The 5,716-nt window shown below is 36.6% G+C and overlaps 1 pseudogene across 1 annotated transcript; it reads left to right on the top strand.

The window, feature by feature from the left end:
* Nucleotides 1-3,582: 3,582 nt before the first annotated feature.
* LOC104719480 (protein PLASTID MOVEMENT IMPAIRED 15 pseudogene) lies at nt 3,583-5,716 on the top strand (annotated as a pseudogene). The gene is made up of 2 exons (XR_015567773.1): nt 3,583-3,712; nt 3,928-5,716. The product of XR_015567773.1 is annotated as a protein PLASTID MOVEMENT IMPAIRED 15 pseudogene (transcript).

Genomic DNA, 5,716 nt, shown 5'->3' with positions numbered 1-5,716 from the left:
TCTCCGGACTAGACTGAAACAAATGAAAACTTAATGGTAAGGAGAACGCATAGTTTACTAATCCGTCAGCTAGTCGATTAGCCTTTCTATGCATATGCACAACACGGACCATCCAGTCCCTTGAGATGAAGCCATGGCAAAAACGTACCAGAAATGACAGCGGATAAGCCTTGCTGATCCCTGTCTGTAAAAAACTCACCACCACTTCTGCCAATACTCGTCGAGGACATACATGGACCAAATGCCCATACACACCATAGCCGGAGCAAATGTTGGTGAGTCCCTCATACGACACAAAATACCTCTCTTCGTTCACCTGAATTGTCCCCTTCAATGGCCTGCTCAGATTCACTTCAATGTGTATTATCACTCTGTATTTGCAACGTCTTCGGCATTTTTTGCAGATTGGTCGAGTGAGAGTAGTGTTTCGAACGATACTGAACTCCTCTTTGTTTACTGTAACCTTTGAACCATGATTCATATACATATCAACCCCAAGTAAACAGGTGGTATGAAGTGTGACTTCACATTCATTGCATCTATAGAATCCGCGGAATCCAGTTATTTTTGTAGTGACTGGATTTATTGTTCTCTCACAAAGATCACACCAATAGACTCCGTTCGCAGCTTTTCCATATAAAAAGGTTAGTAAATGTTCATCATTCTTGTATCTCACTTTATATGGAAGAGTGGCGCAACTAAAACACAAGGAAAAGTTGCATTCATCACATTTTAAAGCTCCCCGAAGATGACCAAGATGACAAATAAAACAGACAATTACTGAATCGGTTAAGAACAAGGGATGCATATGAGAATGATAATCGTACGGCTCAGATATTAAAGCACATCGTACATCTAAACTGAAACCCTCATCATCACCATCAGTATTATGACATACATATTTGAAACCAAGGGAGTAAGTATTACAACAATGACACTTACGTATCATTTGTGTACCATATGGTTCCAGAGTAAGTGAATGGGCATGTAATGGATGTTGTTTCACACGGGGAAAATATGCACATTCTTCATGGAGAACATAGCCACATTCCATGCGCATGCATGTATAAACTTTACCATCGTATGGAGGAAGTATGCACGCTTGACAAATTTCTTTTTCATCGTACCATTTGTTGACATCCTCGACAAGTCGCATGGGATGTTCTAGATGACTAAAATGTAGTATAGTCCCATCACTTATCTCCTCAACCGGTGGCTCGATGCTTTCGTTTACCTCTTCAGGTTCTCCTTCAAGATCTTTTCCATCCCATATATCTTGCCTTGTCGCACAACTAGAATGCGCTACATAATTACAGTCATTTTTCATGCAAGAATATGCCCCATAATTTTCGTCAATCTTTTGGTGACAAACACCGCATGACCAATTTCGAGACAAAAGTGAAGAAGCTAAAGAAACACGGTGCTTGTGACGAGCTATTTTTATAACATTTGGTAAGTAGATGCACCTTTCATGAACACCAACACCGCAATGCAGACATACAAAGATTAAAGACTTGTTATCATCTGAAGCACAAACATCACATATCAAAGATTTTCTGTGAAAGTAGTATAGGGTATGCTCATGTCTTTTTGGGTAGTTTATGAAGGGAGGTTTTGTCACACAAACTGGATCAAAATCAACATTACAAATAGAGCAATAGTAGATTAAACCTTCATATGTTGAGCGACAAATACGGCATATCAAGCTATTATTACCTATGTAAAGTTGGAGAGAATGTTTTGGATGGTACGGAGATTTGACTATAGGGGACGACTCGACACATTCTTTGTGGTACCATATGTCACATTCGCTACAAAAATAATATGTTGTACCTTTTGTATCAGAACAACAAGCACCACAATATTTTTCTATGTACCCTATAGCAATTTGTACGATTGGTACAGTTTCTCTATTGTTGCACCCAATAATAGGGAGAAGGTGGTGTGAACACGAAGACTCTTCATCTTTGGCATTAAAAAAATAATAGGAATTATGGACTATGAAATAATCTTGCCCGTAAATTTCTATAGGACTTTGGCTTTTTAGGTTTTTGATTCGTATGGCAGGACATATGAGAGAAGTAAGAGGGTGGTTGTTGGAATCCATAAATGTTATGCGCTCGAAAGATGTTTAAATGACTAAGAAAATTTGAAAGTCTTGGTCTAAATATTATGATTGGAAATGAGTAAATAGCTAGACTAAACCATGAGATATATATAGAGACGATTAAACCATTAGATTCCATTCTTTTACAAGAAAGCATCTCATGCCAAATATTACAATCTATTTTACATTTCAACTTGATCACGCAAAGTACAAATACTAAGCTTTTTATTTAGAATTTTTACGTTTTACGAAACATTTCCCGGCAAAAGTTAGCCATTGAGAAGATAGTACTGAATTTAAGAAATAAAATATCCTATATTCCTTTCTTAATTTAGAACAATATCTCTGCTACCATTGTTATCACTAGACATGTCAATTAGGGCCAACCCTGCGGGCTGCCCGGCTCGGCTCTAAAAATACCGGGCACAGACTTAAATATATATATATCCAAAAAAATTAGGCTTTTCGGACTCAGACGATTTGGGTTATAGAGTTTTTTGGGCTTAGCCCGACCGAGTCCAGGCCGGTCTGAAAAGCCTTTTAACTGTACTTTTGTGTTAACATTTTTATTTGAATAATAATTTATTGTAAATAAATTTTTAAACTCTAATCAAGTTTTCATATTTACTTAATAACTTTGTTTAATAATTTTCTAATTTTTATCTATGATATTTTATATGTATTATATATTGTTTTGTTTGGCTAAAGTATAAAATATTATTTAGTTTTAAACTTTTTCATTTAAACTAAGTTAGTTGTAGTGAATATAGATGAATTATTAAAATTTTGATTGATTTGTTTTACACTGCATCTTTAAACATTACTTAAAAAATTTATAAATTTGAATTAATGATATGTAATATAAGCTCGAAAAAGCTCAAAAAGCCTTGTAGCCATGTTAGGACCGGGCTCGAACTTTAAAATATAGACTCGAAAATATTTCGGATCAGGCCAGACCAAACTCAAACACATATGGGCTTTACGGATTTCTGGCCGGGCCAGACCGAACCAGCCCGATCGACACCCCTAGTTATCACACCACCTTCTTCTTCGTAGCTAATTTTGGATCTAGGCATTATTTTCTTTTTAATTTCGGAGGTGCTAGGTTCGATACCCTAATCTACCAAAACGACTTTAAAAGTAAAGCGACTTATAAACTAACAGGAAAATTCTAAACAAAGATTTAATCCCATTAGTTTTTCTGTCAGTTGATTTAAGGGCATGACTAAAATGGCAAAATGAACTAAAATTATCTATTTAATTGTAAAGTGAATGAAAACTTTGGCATTTAAATGATAATTCAAATTTATTTAAACATCGCAAAATTTAAAAGTTTAGGCATTTTTAAATATTTTTTTTTCATAAGAAAATGCAATTTTTTAAAAAAGACCGAACCGTAAAAATTATATTTCAAAAAAAAAACAGAAATAAATTTATTATGCGAAAATTACTTGTGTGATTTTTGCTATTTCTCATGTACTTGTGCAGTCCTCGTCCTCAGATTAGTGTCCTAGGAGTCATAAATAGTATCAAAATGATAAGAACAAATCTACCACCAGCTTCATTATCTCTACCAATCGGCAATCGTTTCTTTCTTGCTCACCGGTACGTTTCCTTCAAACGACTTTTAGTTTTATTTATGCCCTTTTTGCCAAGAAATTTTGAATTTTGTGTTTGAAATATTTCTGGATTTTGTATTTATTTGAAGCATTGAGATGGGTTTGCTTCAAATGTGTCTGTAAGACTGTAATCTTCGTTTGGGTGATGCAAAGATTGAATCTTTTTTTTTGATAAATTTCTTGTAAAGAGTGCTCTTTCAGTTGTTGGAGGGGTCTGCACAAATCAAAAAGGGAACTTTTTGGTTACAAAGAGAGCAGAAGTAGTGGAGCTCACTTTGGTTATTAGAGAGGTGGAATTAGATTATGGAAGCTTTGAGGATTGAGGAGAAGTATGTGGAAGTCATGAGAGTTTTGGAGGCTGTTAAAGAAGAAGTGAGCGAGGTGAAGCTTGATGTAGTATCTGTATTGGGAGAGAGAAGTGCAGCGGTGAAAGAAGTTGAGGAATTGAGTTTAAAAACGTAAGAGGATTTGAGATTGTTGGAGAGTCTTAAGAAAGAAACTAAGGTGGCGAATGAGGAGCATTTGATGGCTGGATTGGGAAAGGTCGAGGCTTTGAAGGAATGTGAGGAGATTGAAAGGCAGAGAGAAGAGAAAGCTAAAGAGGTTTTGGATTTGTTGGTGGAAAAGAATAAGAGAATCAAGGAAATGTTGGAAGAAGCGGAGAGAGCTAAAGGTATTGAGAAAGAGTTGTTTGAGACGAGTTCAGATGTTGAGATGTTGCAAACACAGCTTATGCTTGTCAAGAAGATGGAGAGGAGAGTTCATAGGAGAGATAATAGTATGTCGAGATCAAACCGTTCTTTTGAAAGAGGGATGTGTTATTTATCGGTTTTGAAAGAAGTAACAGAAGCGACTGAAATGAAAAAGGAAGAACTTGGTTCTGTTAATGCTGAGCTCTTTCAGGTTATGGCCGTAATGGATGCATTGAGGAATGAAGTTAGTCAAGTGAAAGAGGAAGCATCTCGCCTAGATAACGTCTTGAGGAAAGATGATGTTAAGATTCGGAAACTCAACTCGAAGATGGTTATGGCGAAATCTAAAGTTGGAAGCAGTATCGATCGCCGAAGAGAGAATTAGCTCGCTTGCTTACAGTTTAGTTGGTTCTCTTGAGAAGTTAAAGAAAAACAGAAATGCTGCAAGGAAAGAGGAGCTTCTTCTCAAAAACGAGAGGATGGTTATAAAGGTTGAAACAAATAAAGCCAAAGTTGATATAGATGAAATGGAAAAAGAATTTATTTCCAAATCGGATGAGCTTGAGGATGCTAAAAGCGCAGAGGCTTTAGTGCTTGAGAGGCTTGAATCTCTTATAGAAGACACAGTGGAGAGTCGGGAAATGGAGTCTGAGCATTGTGGAACAATCACAATCTCGAGGTTTGAGTACGAGTATTTGAATAAACATGCTTCTCAAGCAGAAGAAACCGCAGAGAAAAAAGTCGCAGCAACAGAGGCATGGGCTGAAGCAGTCAAGGCTAGCACGAAAGCGGTTTCGATGAAGACGGAAACTTTGTTTAGAGAGAGTGGAATGACGAAAGTGGAAGAAGAAAAAGAAGCGTTTCAGATGGAAAGGTCATTGTCAACGAGGAGATTGGTCGAGGATGAGATTCAAAAGTTTAAGCAGTACCCTGAAGCCAAAAGCTATCTTTCTCCTAAACCAATTGGAAAACTCACGCCAGTACAACGAGGGAAGCCAAGAAGATACTCATATGCAGGGACTCCAACGTTCTTTGTAATCAAGAAGAAGAGAGTTCCAAACTTAGCCAACTTTTTTAGCCGGAGAAGTTAAAAATAATAATCTTTTTTGACTTGTGAGAACTATTATATTCGTCAGATTGCCTAAGAAGAAGTAAATCCATGAAATGTTTCATATCCTTGTTCAGTCTTGTGCATATGACCATTCTAGTAGCTCAACTGGCACTGGGATTGTGAACATGGAGTGTGTCGTTTATTTTGACAGTGTGTTAGGATCTTTATATGATTTGTGTGTTCTAGA

Source organism: Camelina sativa, chromosome 10 (genome assembly GCF_030686135.1).
Source record: "Camelina sativa cultivar CO46 ecotype springtype chromosome 10, ASM3068613v1".
In the NCBI taxonomy this organism is placed as follows: domain Eukaryota; kingdom Viridiplantae; phylum Streptophyta; class Magnoliopsida; order Brassicales; family Brassicaceae; genus Camelina; species Camelina sativa.
Note: the sequence above shows the minus strand (reverse complement) of the source record. Positions and strands in the feature narration are given on the sequence as shown.